The sequence below is a fragment of the Electrophorus electricus genome, chromosome 22 (genome assembly GCF_041902795.1).
Source record: "Electrophorus electricus isolate QZ-2024a chromosome 22, ASM4190279v1, whole genome shotgun sequence".
In the NCBI taxonomy this organism is placed as follows: Eukaryota; Metazoa; Chordata; class Actinopteri; order Gymnotiformes; family Gymnotidae; genus Electrophorus; species Electrophorus electricus.
This window is the reverse complement of record NC_137518.1, coordinates 3,520,256-3,541,878: the sequence shown is the minus strand read 5'-3', so window position 1 is coordinate 3,541,878 and position 21,623 is coordinate 3,520,256. Positions and strand designations below refer to the sequence as shown.

The window sequence follows — 21,623 nt, the reverse complement described above, 5'->3', positions numbered from 1 at the left end:
GGGACAGAGAAATGTGCTCCTTTCCCTGGGACTGTTGACGCATGCGTCACGCTTTCACGTCGCAAACAATTGCAAGGCTCAGTTCTAATATCCAAAACGTGTTTGGGAGGTGTAATGTAAAGGTGATGAATCCCTTTGTCCAGAAGGCATTTGCCTGTTCTTTAAAGTTTACGCGGGATCACTGTAACTAGAAACCTGTCCATCGCATTACGAACATTTGGTTTTTTGTCAACAGTTTTACGAGTGTGAACCTTTGGTCACTAGCCAAGTGGCCTTGATGGAGGCTAGTCAAACAAGGGCCGAGTGAGGTCAGACTAAACCAGAATGCAAAATACGAACCCATGGACCTACAGTAAGTCTAATCTGATCATATGGTTCTGAATCCTTAGAAATGATGTAAGAGGAAGGCAGATGCCAATCCATAACTTGAAGTGTCTCCAGGCCGGACATAATGGCACTGCTGGACTGGAGGGTGAGACAAACTGGAGGGTGAGACAGGTGAGACTCGGCTCAAGTCTGCAGACGTGGACTGACTGACTCAAACATAGGTTTCAGTGTTTTGCATGATGTGGTATGAACAGGAAAGCCAAGCTCAGCAAAACGGTGCAGTAAGAACTCAAAACCCATCAGTGTCAAGATCCAAAATTCACTTGACACCAATTCCAACAGATGAGTGATCCAGTGACACGCGAAGACAAATCCAAAACTTCAACAGAGCAAATGTTTAAAAAAAATGCCACAGAGCATAAATTCTGACCTTATCCTGGAGCTTTTGAATTGTGTCCTGAAGATGTACACCAATAACTTAAAAATGAGTTTGCCTTGTTTTTATAATCACCACCAGATATATCGATCAGGTGGTGTCACCCGTCCGTTAACTCAGTGCTATTAAAAGCACTACCTCGGTCATCCATAGACTGCCAGTCCTGTCTCACTGACCACATCCTAATTCTGTATTTACATAAGCTCATTAAATGATTTCTGCCTAAGCTTGGGTGCCTCCTTTGAAACAGAATTTGCTCTTTCCAGAAAGTAAAAACAGATAAGCTTCTCCTTTCACTCATACCGACCACTGATTTGCTCAGCATCCAAACACAGATGGAACACAACTGTGGGGAATATGTTTGTTAGTCCTATCAACGTTATATGGCTTTATTATATTATTAAATTATACGGATTTCTACATCAATGACTGCTAAAGTGTGTAGGTTTTTTCCCAGAACAAATTTGTTGCCATTTGTCCAAAAACCACATGGCACATTTAAAATGTGTTTTTGCTGAAAAAGCCTGTCTTTATTTATTATGACTTAAACAAAGAGCTGATCACATTTTTAATCTATTCATGCATAATAGTTCTAATTAGTTTACTCTTCTGTAAAATAGAGTGTTATTGTATACTGTGTTACATCATGGTATAAGTGTTTTTCAGAGAAGTTAAGAAGAAAAATGTTTAGACAAGTAAAAGTCAGATCCATCACATATTATGTAGTGAATACAGAGTTCTGCCTTCAGATAGATAGTACTAAATAGATTTAAGAACTCTTTTATACCTCAATTAATTATTTTACTTAATAAAAGTAGGACTTTAGACAGTAGGCAGTAATATTTCTAATATGAAACACTGGAAGAAATGCAATTTTATGAATTTTGGGGTAGAAAGATCATATAAGTGTGGGTAAAGGAGTTCTGGGAGTGTGTACGTGTGATGTAATTATGTTTAAAGGTGTTCCAGGAGTGTGTATGTGTGATGTAATTATGTGTAAAGGTGTTCTAGGAGTGTGTACGTGTGATGTAATTATGTGTAAAGGTGTTCCAGGAGTGTGTATGTGTGATGTAATTATGTGTAAAGGTGTTCTAGGAGTGTGTACGTGTGATGTAATTATGTGTAAAAGTGTTCTAGGAGTGTGTACGTGTGATGTATTTATGTGTAAAGGTGTTATAGGTGTGTGTACGTGTGATGCATTTATATGTAAAGGTGTTATAGGAGTGTGTATGTGTGATGTAATTATGTGTAAAGGTGTTATAGGAGTGTGTACGTGTGCTGTTGTGTTTATGTGTAACAGTGCTCTGTGGAGTAGAGTGGTTGTGTAAGTGATCTTTTAATTATGTGTAACAGTGTTTTGTGGAGTGTGTAAATTAATATAAGAAGCTGTTGTAGGACACAAGAGAAATTTCAAAGGAACCTGACAATAAAGGTCGCACCTTATAATATCATATCATATCGTATCGCATCATATCATCTCATAATTCCAAAGGGTTCATCAACCTTTTTACACAACTGCATTTTATTTTGGATCTGTCTTTAAATTAGGCCATAATTAACTGCCACAAAAGCCACTGTGATTGAAAAAACCCTGGTACGAACACGCTACAAGCCCAAGCTAGCGATGTCACACAGCACTGCTTTTTTAGATTTCGGCAAGGCCCTGCTGTGGTAAGTGTCTGGGCTTTACAGTTCCATCTCTACTCAGAATGCCTCTCCACCCTCCCTCGTGGCTGCTCGTAATTGCATTGATAATTATTCAGTTATAACAACATCCATTTTTGATAAGGCTTCTGAGGACCTGGCCGCCCCCCCTGCTATCAACAATGAAAGAGAGATATGGAGGCAAGTTCGTTTCGTCTCCCCTGCAGAATTCAAAGTATTTCGACAGGCTTAATCAAAATTCAAATGAGGGGAGAAGGGGGGAAAGTCCCTACATCAAGAAATGAAAAGTTTTTACCCAAGAACAGCTCGGAGCCAGTTTCCATGGCAATGAACGAGGGCTCCTTTGCTCCGTGATCTGGGATTGTGTCAGAGAAGGCTTTCTTCTTATTACTACAAGAGTTTTTCCTACTGTACAGCCGGCAGCTGTAAACAGTGATGAAATGCTTTAACGTTTCTGCCTTGTTATATCTCACCCAGGTGGAGTAATTGGGGCAGGTGGCTGTTAAAAGCATCGACCAGAGACCAAAGCATCCGTGGCCCCAAACATTTCTAACATCGTACACAACGACAGGTGAAACAGGGGATCTCAGGTAACCAGGCTTACACTTCCAACAAGGTTCCTGTGTAACACTACGAACACATTCTGACCACCATCAAATATTCAAATTGGTCTCGTCTACACATTAATAATGTTTTTAATGTGGTGGAAAAAATGACATTATATGGTAGGGAAAATGAGGAGGAAGAGGTGCGCTAATGAGGTATGAGTCAGACAGAGTTGCACTAATGAAGTAACATTTAGCAAATGTCAGCCATTCACCTCAGCAGACCTGGAATTCAAGCAGGTCAAGTCGTCGTGAAACAGGAGAATCAGGACCGCAAAAAATAACATCTAACATGTCAAATCCAGTCTTAAGGTTTGGACGAGTATATAGCAAATTTTGCTAGAAGTTTGTTTGTTTTTTTTTCATTGACCTGCTCTTTAAAGTAGATTAACCCCACTGAACAATCTGAATTAGTCTTTTCTGAGTTTACTCTTACATGTAATACAAGGCGTTGGGCTCAGATTGGCTCGACTGTTCAGGGGAAATTTGACGTGCAATATTTATCCTGAAAGGGATATCATCTAATATGTAACTGAGCCCAAACAACGGACGTGCAGGAATGAGCGAAGAGTCTTTCAGTTAGTTGGTTTTGGCAGGACACGATGATAGTCGCCTTCTGCTGGAGACTTTGAGACTGGTTAGTAACAGTATCCTGGAGAATGTTCTGGATCACCTCTCCGCACCTCGTGTGCGAACTTCAAAGAAAGAATGAGAGGAATGGGAGGAACCCTGCACTGAGGAAACAGTGCCTTTTGTACAGCACTGCTCAGAGTTGCAGATCTGCACGGCATACGCACACATAGCCCAAGACACAGTGCTCAGTTTAAACACATAATCCCCAATAAAAACGGTTTTGGACTTCTTGTCTCCTGGCTTTACACCCTAATCAATATTTTTCCTTCAAGCTCAGATAGTTCCCCCCGTTTCATCACTTCCACTCCACACTCATCAGAGGAGATGAGTGCTAATAGCATTAACACGACCAACTGAGCAAACCATGGCAGGGGAGAGAACACGGCAGATAAATTCTCTGTAAAAACTGCATGATTTTTCCAGGTTTTTTTTTTTTTTTTTTTGCCCCTGCACTTTCCCATATTAAGCACTCGAGTATTCAACATGAATAATACTAACAGAGCCAAAAGCATGTGGTTAAAAGGCGCAGAATTACTGTGCAAGAATTCGGCCAGGCTTTTCCAAAGAACCAACACTGCCCCCTGCTGCTTCTGCAGCACACAAACGTTTCAGAATCAGAATCCGAATCCGTTTTACTGGCTGCCTATGTAAATACACACAAGGCATTTGTCTGTGGCTCTCGGTGGCTCCGTTCCTGCAGCTTATTGCATAGTATTGCACATGAGTGAGTGAAGTTGTGTTAATCCACAGTTAGAATATTGAAAATTTGACCTTAGCAAACTGCATGCTGTAATAATATGCAAGAAGCCACTCACTTGCATGAGCACTTGACAAGTAAAACAAGCACAAGTTCCAATATGGAACACAGACATATTGTACGTATATACATACTGATTATGCACACATCTTTAAGTTGACCCACAGACAACAACTTGGTCAGTTCATGCTGTATTACACCGTACAGATTTCATTTAGCGTCGTGTACTTGGCGCGATCTGGTTCTTGCTGGTTCTTTAGCACACGGAGACAGAGTTAAGAACCGGCGCGCTGTGGAGACCGCGGGCGTTTCAAAACAGCTCCCTCTACAGGTAAGCTCACCGATCGCTCTGCCACTGAGTGAGACGTCACGCCCTGCAACTCCCAGCGCCCTCATACTCTTTTTTTTTTTTTTGTGGCGGGGGGGGGGAGAACAGATTTCAAGTCGAACGTCTCTTCAGATTCGGGGGTACGCCGCCCCGGGCATTGCAGCAGATTGCCTGAAAGGCTTTGAACTGTGTCGTTCGCAGACCCGCCCCTCGCAGGCACCAGCAGTCGGGGGCCTCGGGAGTGTCTAGATAATTGACATTAAACAGTGTGCAGTGGAGGGGATCGGTGCGGCGTGCGCCGTGAGGCATGTAATGAGGACGCGGGCAGGCATCTTGTACAGGCGGCGGGCGTAATGATCCACGCTGCTCGCGGACGCCTGACACCTGCGGGCCGAGCCTTTCCCAAGCACGTGCGGCCGCCCCCACAGCTAAACGCCGAGCGGTTGGCGTCTGAAGTGGCCGCGGTTCCGTGAGCCGCTGTTTCGGACCGCCCGGAGACGTATGCTGTTCCGAAGGAGACTCGCCGCCGCACGGATCAGTGGTTTACCAGCTCTAACGCCCGTTGCAGCTCACCGACTCGTCACTGTGCACCACCAGCAAAGCTTGACCGACGTGGAAAAAGTAGACTAGACAGAGGAGCACGCAGCTAGTGTCTGGCTGGTGTCTGATCGTTTTACAGTGTTCACGGCTTCATCTTAATGGAGTATAACTCCCCGACCCAGTGCACGTGATTAATGACTTCATTATGCAGACTAAAGCTTCTTTATGTCAGCACAACCTAACGATCCTTGCAAACTCACTCATTTAATGTGCGCTTCTCCATTGTTCAACAACTGAGAATATTTCACAGAATATTCTGTTATTTTTAATATTGCGCTGGGGAAGGCAAGCCTTCTCGCCGAGTGTAACGGCGATCTTGATTATGAAGCCCCAAGGTTCGGTTCCCCCAGTCCAAGATTTTGGAGTGACCCACGCTTTGCGACAATGCACCCTCATTTTACGAAGGCGTGGGCTTCGCCTGTGTTCGGAAAGCCGCACATCCACCAGAGGCCGTCTGCCTGACGAGAGACAGCCAGGACAGGAGAGGTCTTTTTCCACGCAGGGGCCGAGCGTACGCACGGCTCGTTAGAGACGTCCCGGGGGCTCTTCGCGACTGACACAGCGTGCGCTGGTTTTTAATGCTTCGATGATGTGCCTTTGGAGAAGCCGCACAACAGGGAGAACCTTGACGAGGTTTGAGGCAATTAGAGTTGTTTGTGTGCAGACAGCAGTGCCTGTCACATTCAGCGGACGAAAGTGGGTCAGCGATTCTAACGCCTCCATAAAGAGAAGACGGCTTCCCGACTTTGTGCCGCTGACAAATGAGAGCGAGGGGAGGATGGAACCGGTGTTCACTTTGGGGCTGAAATCGAACTCCTAATTGGCGGTTCAGGCTGCACGTTGTTATGCTAAAAAGCATTTTGCGGCAAAACGGACCTGTCAAAACAAATGATGTCATTCCACGAAGGACTGTTCACACCTCGAAACAGTTCACACCTGGAAAATTCAAATGTTACCAAAAACAAACACCAAAAGATGGAGCAAGAAAATAAAACCCTAACACCAGTAAAGATAAGGTAGCAAGTACAGGGTCCATGTGATTTAGCATGAGTGAATGTGAGGAGTCTAACCTCCGTATAATGTGACGTAACGATATTGTCCTACTCGGGGGAATTTTTCTATGACTTAAGATGCAGAATATACTCAATCGAAAATTAATTTACATACTTCCCATATACAGTAAAGTGTCATCATTTACTTAAAAATGGCATCGTTTAGTTAAAAACAACAATGTTCCACAGCCTACCAGTGTACAAAAAGAGTCATCTCCACATTTATAACACCCTCATAATTACTGCACAGTCCAACAACTACTGCACATTTGCATAATATCTATCATCCAACTTATTGCACAGATCTATTATTTTTGCACAGTCCTGTAATTACTAAAGCAATTCCTTCAAAGTCCCGCAATTACTGCAATTATCGCACAGTTCTGTAACCGTTACAGTCCCGCAACGTCAAAACCGCATAACTGTTGCGCAGTCCCGCACGATGGGCGCAGTCTCGTAACCAGCCTGGGGGTGCCGCCCGTTCTCTGGCGTCCTCATCGTTGTTTTGAAACAGAGAGCGAGAGACTGGGAATAAGAATGGAGCGATATGTTGATACGCTTGTGTCAAAGTTTCCTCTGTGTGCCAGCAGAATCAGTACTGTCATGTGCGCCAGACCTTCAGACGCCCGCCACCGCAGCAGTGCTGAGGGACTGCCTCTCCGCCGCGCGATGCATCACTCATCAGCACACACAGAGCCAGCGCAGACATCATTCATCTCTTCACCTCTCGCTCATTCTCTCTACATCATCCTGCGCTCAGCGTGACTCTTCGTCTGTCTCTCAGGGTGATGAAGGGGATGGTGTGGCGGACAGCGAAGCTATAACTCAAGGGCAGTTAACTCAATATCAGACTCGTCAAACAAAGCCGGAGACGGTCATGGATTAACTTGAATCAGTTCGTTTGTAATCTTCTCTGCTATATAGGACTCACCTGGCCAATTGTTATGCATTCTGCGTCAGTGCTATTAATAATAAAAATTGAAAATTGTTTCATTACTTTGTCTTTGATGACACAGTGGTATCAGTGTTGTTGAGTCACTACATCACAACATTTTAAGTGATAATTGAATTTAAAAAGTGGCCCCAAGCATCTGCTAGGTCGTGTCATCAGTTAAGCGTAGTAATCGTCGACACACACCGACACTGCGGGGAAAGTGTTGTTTTCCTCCAGTACCCTTGTAACGTAAACAATGCTGTGACAAGCTATGAAACGACAGTGGAGTCATACTGCATTTGCCCTCAACCATGTCGTGACGTGATTAATTAAAAACACGGTGACAAACTCGCTGACAGTTTGATTGCCTCTCATCTACTGACATGGCCATCTCTTCTCCAGGGGCGCCGTGGCATTAACTACAGTCAGTAAAGGACGGAGGAATACCAGAGACTCCTTCACGGCCTGTGAGGAGCGCACTGCGCTTTAACGTGGGAAAACCCGTGCCGTAAGTGCGTGGTAAAGACTCGCAGCGGCGCGAGACTGCTGCGTGTAATCCTCTGCTCTCCGAGCTACCTGCCTTGGCAGCAAAACCCCCTTCAAATCGGCGGGAAAAGTTGGCTCGGGCCTTGCCTTCCGTTTCCAAGCGCAGCGCCGCCTGGAAGCGCTCCAAAGTGTGACTGATCACTAATCAGCTTTGCTCTGCGCCGTGCCACCAAGTCTCTCCATCAAGCTATGCCCGATAAGTGTCCGCCTGACATCACGCATCTGCGCTCACGCCTAGCGGTGTCCTCGTTCTGCTTAATCTTACCTAAAATAAACTTGTCTTTTGTCACCGCAGCCAATCCCGCAACAGCCGTGCCAGAACTGTTTGCTGATCTCTGCCATTGCGCTGGCAGAAGACAAAGTCTCCACCTAAAGCAGAGGACGGAGGCTAGGGGAGACGGGGAGGTTATATAACGTTTGTGCTTTCTTTTAAAACGTATGAGGAGCGAGCAGCAGTCTGGCATCTGTTTTTCCAGAAGTCTCGGAATTCACATATTTGTCAGGCTATTTGGAAAAGAGCCGTTCTAATACCAATTCCTAAACATTCCTGCTGCAGAAAAAAACAGCACTAACACACGGACTGCTTTGACTCCAGAGAAAACAGCACGAGCACACTGACTGCTTTGACTCCAAGGAAAACGGCACTAACACACTGACTGTTTTGACTCCAGATAAAAGGGCACTAACGCACTGACTGCATTGACTCCAGAGAAAACAGCACTAACACACTGACTGCTTTGACTCCAGATAAAAAAGCACTAACACATGACTGCTTTGACCCCGGAGAAAACAGCACTAACACACTGACTGCATTAAATCCAGAAAAAACAGCACTAATACGCCGAATGTTTTGAATCCATTGAAAACAGCACTAACCCAATGACTGCTTTGACTCCAGAGAAAATAGCACTAATACACTGACTGCTCTGACTCCATTTGTGATCAAATGTCTTAGGAGGACCAGGTACATATCAGACCCTATCAGATCCTGTAAGATCCTGTCAGATCCTGTTCAGTGTGCATATGCAGGTTCAAATGAGGCACAAACGATGCCATTCCTGGTCCTGGTGCGTCTTAAACATCTGGAGGATTCTGAGTCATATGCACATATTCAACAGCTTCCAACACATAACAGCCTCATCCGTAGAGTATGAGGTTAACTGAAATGAACGCAAGTCTTTTATTAAGTGGTGCTATTCCTTCCTAACGAACCACACACAACGCATGCAAACAACAGCTCCATACACAGAGGTATCCAAAATTAGGAGTATTATATTCACATTCCTGTGATTAATCCCTGATCATTACAGCCTTAGATTTTCTCATGGCACTGTGGTTATAAGCCCACTTCTTAGGACTAGAAAATCATCACTAATTACTGAGAACTAGAGCTGTTTGTGGAATGGACAGAATCCATCTTCTTATGAATTTGGCAAAGAATGAGATGATTTTTAATCCCAGTACGATTAGTGATCGAAGGCCTGTGGTAATTTTAATAAATCCATAACTTCCTATAAGTACCTTGGAGCTTAGACTGACAAAACACTCACTTGAAACATTAATGAACTACTTCATTCCAGAGTTTATTAGTTGGAAGCACAAGCCAATGTCCCCACCGGGGACAAAAAAAAGTTATCTTAACTTAACCTCACGTCCCCAATTCACCCGGGTTCTTCCAGGGTATGTGAGCTGTTTGTGCTGAACACAAAGGCGCCTCTGACTCTAGACGGCGGCTGGCAACATGCCATTACGGCTCTACAAACGTGCAGCGTTTTTAATATTCATGCCACAGACACAGAGCCCAGATGGGATTGCAATGCACGACTCACAATGACGGATTCTGATGGTTGTCTCAATCGAGAATTGTCTTTGCGTGGAAACAGAAGAATTTAGAAACAATGGTAACGCATGTTTATTTAGCTGAGGCGTATGGTTCTCTTAACCAACAAACAGCCCAAGCCACGGCAGAAAGAGTCAGCTAGCGCGCCGTTTTAGAAGGTTAACTCCAAATATAGCATAACTATAGAGTTGCTGTGGTGTTACAGTTTTATGATGCAAGCCTGAGGTAGGCCCATATATAATTCAACATGGAAAGTCGTTAAATACAGATTTCCCATCCACTGCATCAGCAGTGCTTTATCCACATCCCATATACAGACGGAGCACATATATTATTGAGCATATTAAGTAGGCCTATATATAGCATTGATTATATCAGGTACATAACACTGACTGTATGATGAAGATGATGGCAGATGTATCTTGACGGGTGAGTTCTAAAGGTGCAGAGCCTAGAAGTGTACTGAGTAAAAAAGTGTAAAAATACTCTGTACGGGGAGAGATCAGCGCAGGCACCCAGATCAGATGTTACGGAGGCTTGCTCGGGAGCCAAAGCATGAGCGAAACCTAATCTGGAAACGCACAGGCTGTCTGACTGCAAGCTCTCCATAATAACAATACACTGCGAGATGTTTTGTAGTAAGAAGAGTAACAAATTGCAATCACATTCATTTGCAGAAATTCAGAGGGGTGTGAAATTGGTGCTGTTGTAACAAGTTTTAAGAGAGATTTAGAGTGTGTGTGTGTGTGTGTGTGTGTGTGTGTGTGTATGTGCAAAAAGAAGAGCTTTGATAAATAAAGTGCAAATTTGCTTCACTGATTGTGAATCTCTCACTTTCAGGGATCCAACCACAGTGGCGTTCTGATCCAGTGCTATTTCAGTCTGGGTTGTTTTAGGAAGTAAATTCTTACGCCAGGACTACATGGCGGCGATCAAAGGCCCATCGTGTGTGTTATGGTGCACTTTGCAACAAGAACATTACACTGTGGTAACAGAAATGAACTCTCTCTTCCTCTGAAGTGCCGGGATAACAAGTTTGACCGTGCACCAAGGCCATGCAACAGACCTCCAAAGCTAATTCTGGATTAGCCTTAATTAAATATTAATAAGCCTTGGAATTTAAAAATATCTATAGATATTTTTATATCTAAGCAACATTCCAAAGAGTGATCCAATGTAATTATTTCAAAGGTAGTGAAGGTGAAGACGAAGTTTGCAAAAACGCAGGTTTGTCTGGGTTTTTTTGGTTGGTTGTTTTTGATGCCAACAAACTTGCAGGAAGGAAGCCCTCGTCCGTGCCCCGCCACAATGCTGCCAGCTGTCGCACGTGTCAGCATTAGGAAGGAAGAGTGCGCGCGCAACACGGGTACGTGAGCGCAGATATCCAAAACTAATTTCCAACTTAATAAAGTAACTGTCTACCTCGACATAAGCAATGTAGGGAGTTTCACTCCGCTCTTATCAGAAACATGGGCAGTTCTGCTCAGGGTAAACATCATTTGGCAAATACTCTCAGGGTAGCGTATTTTACAGAGGGGATGAACTGCAAATCCTGCTTGAATAAAATCCCCAGTGTGGCTCTGCAGTGGGGAGTGGTGTGTGTGTGTGTGTGTGCTGTCCCTGGTTCATGAAGAGGACCTTACATCATCTACTCCATCATGCATTACCAACAGAGCACTTCGGGTCTGACACGTACTCCAATGCAAAACAGAAATTTAAACGCAATCCTCCACAACCCCTTAAAATTCATTGAAATTGTCCAATCCAGATATTCTGCCCTTAAGCCAGAGTATGTCAGCATATACGACTGCTTAGCCACTGAAGTGGAGTTTCTACCGATTAGGATTAGACGTCTTTAATTCTTTTCGGCACGGAACACTAGCGACAGTAGTGGCACTAATATCAGACATCTACGGTCAGTCAGTCCTCAGTGGACAGATCGACTGCTTTCCAACATGCTGTAAATAACAACCGAAGCCCTGGGCTCTAAGAATGAAGTGACAGAGAAAACAGGCTTAATAATCTCTGTTAGAAAACAAAGCCGACGATCTGATGGTGATGAAATCCAACAGCGGGTGCTGCAGCACAGCAAAGCTGTAACATCGGTCTCCCACTCATCCCGATAGCGTGATCAGAGGTCCCATAGAGGGAAACTCAGCAAATACACTCAATAAGGATCTGAAAGCAAACTGACAAGCACTTGTGTAAACCTATGTTAGATACAGCCAGTTCTGGCTGAGGGAGCCAGAAGTAGACTGCTTGGTTTATACTGAGCTTTTTTTGAAAACCAATAACAATAATTCTCGGTATACAGAAAATGTACTGACTTCTCCAGTCGTTCAAAGTTGCTATAACCCGCCATGATTGACCTGACTGGGTTTTATCTTATTAATTGCTTGTTAGTCGCAGCTATTTAGCTTGTTTTGTCTTGACTGTCGCGGTAGCAATAATTCCAGCTATATTTAAGTCTGTAATGTTCGTGCAGCATTTGTATGTGGAGTCAGTAGCACAGGCTGCTAGTTTATCCACCTTTTGTGGTTGTTAGAAGGGATTTGGGAACTCGCCATGTTGAAGTGAGGGATGCAGTAAACCATGCCCGCACATTGGAAATTTGGCCAGTCTAGAATCTTTAGCATATTGGAGAAATTCCCTTTGGTTTTATTTTATATATATATATATATATATATATATATATATATATATATATATATATATATATATATATAGAGAGAGAGAGAGAGAGAGTCAGTACACAAATGGTATGCCACTTCGAATACAGCCCATTCCCCAGAGCAGCAGGGTATGTACAGAAACTCTGCTGACATCCGATTAATATGGCCAGCCAGCTAACCGGCATCTTTTGGATCATGGAAAGTGAGGACCTCTTGACTTATATGTGGAAAGGAAGTAGAGAGCGAAGTGATGTTTCATGTCAGCAGTTTTCTAATCAGAACAGCTAACGAATGCAATGGAAATGGTCGCTCAGAAATTGACTATTACCAGCTTGGAAACTGGGCAGCGTCTATCAGTCAGAGTTATTAGCGAACCTGTTGCCTCAATATAATCCCATTTGCATATTCAGTTTTTATGGAAATGTAAAATTGCATGCTGCTTGATTTTCTGTATCCTATCTTTGTCTAGGTCATTTAGGTTGTTAGGTCTAACTAAGATGTGGATGTTTATAAATACTGATGTGAAGAAGAAAATGGTATTGCTAAGGGCACAGCTCAAGATATTCAACCAAACGTGCTCTGACCTTAACACAGCGTACCAGTTATCATCATTCCCCATGTCTTCTAGACGCAGGTCTCCAGTTTTGTCCATTTGTGTTTGTCTGTGTGCCACTGCACTGGCAGTCGAGTTTAGAAACATTCCAGTTTTGGTGTTGGCTGTAGAATATTTGGTGTTGGTGTAGCAGGTTGGTCAGACTCCCGAGGGCTACGGTGCTGACACAGTTCCGACTCCCCGGTATTAATGAGGCAAGGATTGAGAGCTGAGGGAATAATGCAGCATACTTTCAAAGAGGTTCTGTGACCAAATGCTCTACCTGCCTCTACAGCTTAAATTAGAAACACTCAATCACGTTGCAGAACAGCTAAGAAGGACACATGTAGGCCTGTGATCATTAACAGAAGCCTTCTGACCTTCTTGACGACGACCTAAGGCATTTTACCCATACACTACCACCCAAGATGCTTCAGGCTTCTAAAATTCCTTAAATGCATGTTACCATCAGGTCGTTTGTGGCAGAGACTACCATCACTAAAAGAAATCACTCAGGGAGCAAAACTACACAGTTTACAGAGATCCCCCAACCTTACCAGAAGCCATTCAAAAATATTTAAGTTAGAATAGGTCACTGGTATCTGTAAGAAGGGTTAGACAAATTAGGAAGATACACTCTAATCCTCGAAAAGTGTTTGTGGTTTAATTTGCAAGCTCTCTTAGGAAGAGATGTGCATGGAGGTGGAGTGTTGGGGATGATGTGGTACACACTGAGTGGCAATGTTGGGAAAACAAATATATCCTAACACTCATCTCATTTTTTCAGTAATACTAGTTGAAGTTGTTAAATGAAAAAAGGCCAAGGTGCTAGCATCAGCGTGATACAATTTTGGTTTGTTGAATGGGAGTGTTAATATTTGACATGCATATGCAGATGTAAGTGTGCCTGTGTGCCTGCAGAAGTTCCCAAACTTATTTCCAGAGAGCCCCTTATTTTCACAGTTCTGCTCAGTCAGGCAACTTGGCTCACGCAGTGAGCAAAAGAGGGCATCACAGATGTGGGGCGCACAACGGAGTCAGAACCCGCGGGCCCCAATCAGAACCGACAGTGCAGACAGTGTCCTGTGTTATCAGCGACATCTGTAGCTGCATGCACAAACACACACACGCACACACGCACATTGATAAGCACCACAAACAAACATAAACAGTGAGAGTACGCCAGTTGCAGAAATGCGGCCCTATGGATCTAATCCACTCTCATGCATATAAGCACAAGATCGAGAGACATAAAAGCATCACCTCCGAAACACACTAATATCTCTCTGTGGCCGTCTGTTTATTTGTTTATCGGTTTACTTGATGGTTCTGGAGCATGATTTTTTGAAACATTTTTAAAGGCTCGCTGGCAGCCCTTGCTGGAAGCTTTGATTAGTATTGAACATGAAAATCAAGGACGGCAAAAATTTACAGGTTAAACAGTAAACCACTGGACGTCTTGCATACACATTAGAGAAGAGAAGAGCTCTTATTTTAGGACAGAAATGTAGAAAATCAGTAAACAAATGCATAAATGAAAAATGGGGAGGGTGGCTAGATGACTTGTGTCTTTGTAACAGTAGAACAGTACGTTTCAGGGTTAAAAAATGTCAGTGTTCGGAGTGAATGACAGATCAAAACGTTTCCATAATATAACATCATTACGGATGATTCATAATGGCTGTGCATGGCAGGAAGTCGTGGCAGTGTGGCTCTTCTCCCGCTAATGCATATTTCAGCACAGCCGAGACAGAGAAGTACGCGGGCTCTGCCGCTGCGGAGACGTCGCGTCTCCTTCACTTCAAAACACACTTGCTTTTAGTAAAGAGGCTTTCGGCACTCCAAAGCCACGTGCCGAATATTAAGCACAACGCACACACGCTAAAACATTCCTGCATTCCGAGCAGTGGGGCTAAGATAATGAGTTCAGAGATATGGGCAAAGCACAGGGAGTCATTTATAAAAGCCCCCGCTGCCCCTGCCAGTGGAGGCAGAGGGCAGAGCCGTTTTCATCGATCCCAGACCCGGCCTCTCCAGAAATGCATCTCTGCACTTGGATACAGGAGTTCCTTTGGCAGAAGTCAAATACTGAGATACAGAAGAGAAAAACTTGAACGTCCAAGATGCTCTAATAAACACCGCCGGCTGGTTTTGCTGACAAAACAAGCCAAATGCCGCAGTCAGGACTATGGGGGACAGTGTGTGTGAGACGAGTGTGTGTGAGAAGAGTGTGTGTGAGTCGAGAGCTGGTGTGCCGTGTAGTAAATGGGACTCTCTTTGTACAGATAAGCTCTTTAGCGTGCTGCTTGATTTCAGAGGAGTTGCACTCTGGTGGTGTTTAGATTTAAAAGAGAATAGGCTGGAATCTCCCAGACCCGGCCCGCCCCAGAACCGCACCAAAGCCTCCCTCACGACCCATCCACGTTCAGCAGTTGCTGGTTATTTCTGGAGTGGCTTTACTTCTACCTCAGCTATACGTCTTCAAGCAGGTGACTGCAGCTGAAAATGGTGGATGTGAGAGAGACTCATTCCAGTAGATAACTGGGAAAAAATCTTGGCATTTTCTGTTATGATAATGAATTACTGTAATAAATAAAAATGAATGGAGAGGCCATCAGATTAGTTCCTGCTCCATTAGCAAACTATCCCGACTAGAATTCATCGCTAAAGTAGCAAATTAAAATACTGATGGGGTGTTTGTGCTTTATGGGAGACATAATCCCGCTCATTGTTTGTGCACTGCGTCATTTCAGATCAAGTTGTGGTCATGCTGATATAAGCTCTAATTGCTCCGCGTGGAGGTGTTCGGGTTTGCCTCGGCCGGGACTCCGGCTTAGGAGAGCAAAACTGCAGGACTATTTCAGATCGTTTTCAAGAACGGCTCCCCTGTGCATAGCATGTACGACAGACAGCACAAGCGAAAACGCCATCTGCCAGATGAAGTTGGGGGTGATTTGCTAATACATCTCGCTGGACTACAATAGACCATCTCTGTCTAATGTATGTATAATCAGACAGTGCTTAAGAGGTCAGTAGGGCCTTGTTAATCTCGTAGGGAATCTTTGAAACTTTAATTAAACGCAAGCAGTGAGGTGCTTGTTTGCGTCTGTAGATTCATGCCCTTGCCCCGCTGGCTGGGGTGTGAGAGAGGCGGTTATAGTGTTTGCAAGGCAACTGCCCCAGTCATCTCCCAGTTACAGTCTTCAGTCATGCAACGGCGTACCCACGAGGGCTAGCTCTCGCCTGCATGGGGAACGAGGGAGACCCATCAGCCCGCCTGAGCATGTGAGGAGCGGCAGTTCTGCCAGGCTGCGTTGAGGTCAGCGTTCACACTAGACCGGAGGCTCATCAGCATACCTCTCGCCAGAACACAGTTTTGAGGCACAGATTCAGATTGAGCTATCGATGTAAATGGAAATGCATTGATCTCCCACAGCCAAGAGGACAAGGCTCTGACAACCTGCTTAATCAACCTCGCAAATGCTGCCAGGACTCACCGGGTAGCGTTGATAAGAGGAAATGTCAAATGAGCGCAGCCAGATTACCCAGCAACTTACAGCAGTGTGTGGCGTTATGTCTGCGGGTGTCAGCGCCGTGGGTCGGAGGTACTCACTGGCTTGCATCAGCTGTCCCTGGCGGCCGAACACCTGCGAGAAGGTGGCGGGGCTGCAGGTGAGTGTGTCTTCCATGGCAGGGCTGTCCCACAGGGAGAGAGCGAGCAGCTGCCGGAGCTCAGCCTGGTGGGGGGTGGACGGAGAGGGGCGCTGCCCTTAAACCTCCGCTGAGCTGAGAACACGAGGTGCAGCGGATGAAGGAGGCGGGTCCTCTGACAGCCTGATAGCTGCCCACCACGGGGACGTTACAGCTGCTGCGTCCACCTCTGCAGCTGTCGAGGAAGAGCCACCCAGCGTCTGCTGATCAGAACATGAGGACACACACACACACACACACACAGAGGCATGCATGCACAACATAGTGAGGGTGTGTGTGTGTGTGTGTGTGTGTGTGTGTGTGTGTGTGTGCCATAACAGATGTGAGAATATGTGTGTGTTTGTTTGGGAGAGAGAGCAAGAGAAATGGAGGGAGCGAGTGCACACGCCTTGCCTGTTAAATCCGCTGCTCTTCAGATGCTCATCTCTATCCAGCGCTCTGTCTCACCGCCGGCTCGTCTCTTTGCAGTCTCACCCAGGCTCCCAGAAGTGGGCGCGAGGTTGCAGGAGCTCCACGCAGGTGTCAGTGTGGAGTGTGCTGTCCTGCCACTGAGAGAGAGCCAGCTCCAGTCCCACAGGCTCAGGCTGCTGTGCTCATACACTGCTGCACCGTTTGTTATGCTCTGATCTGGTAAGAGTGCTCTCCTCTCTCCTCCCTCTGCTCTGCCTCACCCCTCCCTTCCCCCCCTCTCTCTCTCTCTCTCTCTCGCTCTTCCCCTGCTGTGGTTAAACAGTAAGCCCCCTCCCTCCCTCCCTCTCTCTCTCTCTCTCTCTCTCTCTCTCTCTCAGCAACTCCATGATCCATCTCAAAGGAGAGATCGCTGCAGGGAAACATTTTTTGCAACTCTAGCTCTTCTGCCATTTCTCCCCTGCAGAGGCTGAGGTGGGGGAAAAAATAAATGCCAGTTCTAAAACTCACCCAAAGGCTCTAACCAGAACAGGCTCAAAAAGGGTGCACATTTGAAATGCAATATACTTTAAACTCATTTTCAATTCTATACTTAATAATGAAGAAACACTCCATGCCTAATCCAGAACTAATCACAGAGCAACTTCTAGTTGTTAATTTAGAGAATAATGCACTCAGGGTGTTTTCACCTACATGTTGACATGCTTAAGACAAGGTAGACCGTATGGGTGAAGAGCCTACATGTGGTTACACTTTGTGAAGGTAAGTTAAAGGGTGTTTGGTAAATTAAGGGGTGCTTGGTAAATTAAGAGGTGCTTGGTAAATTAAAGAAAGTTTGGTAAATTAAAGGGTGTTTGTTAAATTAAGAGGTGTCTGGTAAATTAAAGGGTGTTTGGAAAATTAAGGGGTGTTTGTTATATTAAGAGGTGCTTGGTAAATTAAAGGGTGTTTGGTAAATTAAGGGGTGTCTGATAAATTAAAGGGTGCTTGGTAAATTAAGAGGTGCTTTGTAAATTAAAGGGTGTTAGGTAAATTAAGGGGTGTTTAGTAAATTAAGAGGTGCTTGGTAAATTAAAGAAAGTTTGGTAAATTAAGGGGTGTTTGTTAAATTAAGAGGTGTCTGGTAAATTAAAGGGTGTTTGGAAAATTAAGGGGTGTTTGTTATATTAAGAGGTGCTTGGTAAATTAAAGGGTGTTTGGTAAATTAAGGGGTGTCTGATAAATTAAAGGGTGCTTGGTAAATTAAGAGGTGCTTTGTAAATTAAAGGGTGTTAGGTAAATTAAGGGGTGTTTAGTAAATTAAGAGGTGCTTGGTAAATTAAGGGGTGTTTGGTAAATTAAGAGGTGCTTGGTAAATTAAAGGGTGTTTGGTAAATTAAGGGGTGTTTGGTAAATTAAGAGGTGTTTAGTAAATTAAGGGGTGTTTGGTAAATTAAGAGGTGCTTGGTAAATTAAAGGGTGTTTGGTAAATTAAGAGGGGTTTGGTAAATTAAGGGGTACTTGCTAAATGAAGGGTTGTTTGGTAAATTAAAGGGTGCTTGGTAAATTAAAAGGTGCTTGGAAAATTAAGGGGTGTTCAGTAAATTAAGGGGTGTTTGGTACATTAAGAGGTGTCTGGTAAATTAAAGGGTGTTTGGTAAATTGAGGTGCTTGGTAAATTAAGGGGTGCTTGGAAAATTGAGGGGTGTTTGGTAAATTAAAGGGTGCTTGGTAAATTAAGGGGTGTTTGGTAAATTAAGAGGTGCTTGGTAAATTAAAGGGTGTTTGGTAAATTAAGAGGGGTTTGGTAAATTAAGGGGTGCTTGCTAAATGAAGGGTTGTTTGGTAAATTAAAGGGTGCTTGGTAAATTAAAAGGTGCTTGGAAAATTAAGGGGTGTTCAGTAAATTAAGGGGTGTTTGTTAAATTAAGGGGTGCTTGGTAAATTAAGAGGTGTCTGGTAAATTAAAGGGTGTTTGGAAAATTAAGGGGTGTTTGGTAAATTGAGGTGCTTGATAAATTAAGGGGTGTTTGGTAAATTAAGAGGGGTTTGGTAAATTAAGGGGTGCTTGGAAAATTGAGGGGTGTTTGGTAAATTAAAGGGTGCTTGGTAAATTTAGAGGTGCTTTGTAAATTAAGGGGTGTTTAGTAAATTAAGGGGTGTTTGGTAAATTAAGAGGTGCTTGGTAAATTAAGGGGTGTTTACTAAATTAAGGGGTGTTTAGTAAATAAAGAGGTGCTTGGTAAATTAAGGGGTATTTAGTAAATTAAGGGGTATTTGGTAAATTAAGAGGTGCTTGGTAAATTAAGGGGTGTTTGGTAAATTAAGAGGTGCTTGGTAAATTAAAGGGTGTTTGGTAAATTAAGAGGGGTTTGGTAAATTAAGGGGTACTTGCTAAATGAAGGGTTGTTTGGTAAATTAAAGGGTGCTTGGTAAATTAAGAGGTGCTTGGAAAATTAAGGGGTGTTTAGTAAATCAATGGGTGTTTGTTAAATTAAGTAAATTAAGAGGCGTTTAGTAAATTAATGGGTGTTTGTTAAATTAAGTAAATTAAGAGGTGTTTAGTAAATTAATGGGTGTTTGTTAAATTAAGTAAATTAAGAGGTGTTTGTTGTTTTCCTGAGCAGGCTTTACTGCATTCCTCCCATGACCCTGGATGGGATATAAATCCAGTTACCAATCAACCTCCGCATCATCAGAACTTTCCAACGGATGCACTTTCTCAGCTCTGCACCAATCTTCTGACCTCTCCAGTGTGACTGCTAGACTACGGAGGCCCTGAATGTCCACACCACATCCTCCTGTCTGGAAGAACACAAGACTTGATGCTCAAAACTGCAGTATATGTCAAGCTCTCTCGCTGACTTCACCTGGAGTTTTGAAGCAGGCAGTAAGCGGCTTTGGTTCACCTCAGGACAGCCATCTATCATCACTCAAAGGTTACAGAAGTGGTTCAACTTTATTTTTTCCTGTTTCACCCTCTGTATCAGCAAAAGTCTCTTGACAAGTCAGGAGTGGTGACATGAAGCACAGCGAGTTTAGCAGCTTTTCAACTGACAGGCGAAAACGAGCGTCAGACACCTGGAGCCCACAGGAATTAATTCCCCTCTCTGTAGCTGAGAGTTCACGCGAACCAAATTCTCTTTGAACATGAAGCAGGGAGACGTGAAGAGAGCAGGCTGTCATCTGTTCAGGCGAGAGCCACTCCTCCCATTCAGCGAGGAACCTTCTCTATTCAGATGAAGAGAGATTCTTGTGTTGCCGTCCTCATGGTTTTTTCTTCTCCTTTTCTCTTTTTCCCCCCACGGAGAAGCTGAGGGCTGCTGTATAACGAGCATCTCAACAGCAACATTTCCGTGACCCCTAAAGTTATTCATAGCAGAAGCAAGAAACATTTCTGGAGACATACGATCCATTGTACAGTGACATGCTGACGGATACATATGACTGGTGTATCAGCACGGGACACTATGGCTGGGGCATCACATTGTATCAAAACAGAAACACACTACAGGTAAAGCCACAACTTCTAGTAGCACTTGACTGCGTAATCAACACAGATATGAGATGGAAGATTATCAAAAACTGTGGCACTAGATTACATGTACGTGCTGTGCATATGTCAGCAAAATTCTGGTCGTGCTTCTGCGTGCTTCAAGCTAATTTATTGCTGAGCTGAGGGCCATGGGATTGTATTCTTATTAATAGGAACGGGGCACCTTGCACGACAGTCGGGATTAAATGTGGTAATATTTCACACTGACAGGCAGGGCCTGGCATCGCACACCTCCTGCTCATACACACAGCCCAGAGGAACCATAAAGACCGCCACTGACCCACCCAGGCTTCATAAACAACAGGACCATGGCACGGGGGAGGAATAAACACGGCGCACAACACCCTCTGCATAAAGACCAGTCTGCTGCAACAAACACCCCCCCCCCCCCACACACACACACACTCACTCACATACCTCCCTTATCCCAACGGCCCCCAATGTCAATATTCTATTCTTTATTTGAATGTTGTCAGGACAGTCCAAATCACTGCAGTGCTTACATACTGTCTCCAGATACAGCAGGCAGAGGTTTGAGAGCTGCAGTATTCATTCATTCATATTGAGGGAATTTTGCTGGATGTCTATATGAGAGATTGTGACAGGCTCTGTAAAACACTGGTCTGCCGAGAGAGAGAGAGAGAGAGAGAGAGAGAGCATACCAGGGTTTTTCATACCTTGGTCACACAAACTCCAGCTCTGCCAGACGGCCACAGCCATCAGACTGCAGGTCTACAATACAGCTGGCAGAAACTCACTTTGTATGCTTCCTTCTGAGAGGAGGTGAAGGAGCTCCATGTCGGGTTCTGTGATGGCTCCTCAGGACAGACTAGGAGGCACCAGTCTACTGGGACCTGCAGCCGCACAGCCACTGAACTCAGCCGGGTCACGGGGTTTTGAGAAAGTGCAAAGTTTATGACACATGTAGGGAATCAGCAGTAGTCACACTTGAAATAACACTTAATAAAACAATAACACCTGA

General features: G+C 44.3%; 1 long non-coding RNA gene across 4 annotated transcripts in view; it reads right to left on the bottom strand.

The window, feature by feature from the left end:
- The window catches only part of LOC145643370 (uncharacterized), a 41,889-nt gene extending 24,533 nt beyond the window's left edge, over positions 1-17,356 (bottom strand). For all 4 annotated transcript variants that reach the window (XR_014119470.1, XR_014119471.1, XR_014119472.1 and 1 more), the window contains exons 1-2: positions 17,092-17,356; positions 16,601-16,898 (exon numbers count right to left, since the gene is read on the bottom strand). This is a non-coding gene — a long non-coding RNA (uncharacterized LOC145643370). The remainder of the gene's footprint in view (positions 1-16,600; positions 16,899-17,091) is intronic.
- Positions 17,357-21,623: the final 4,267 nt, after the last annotated feature.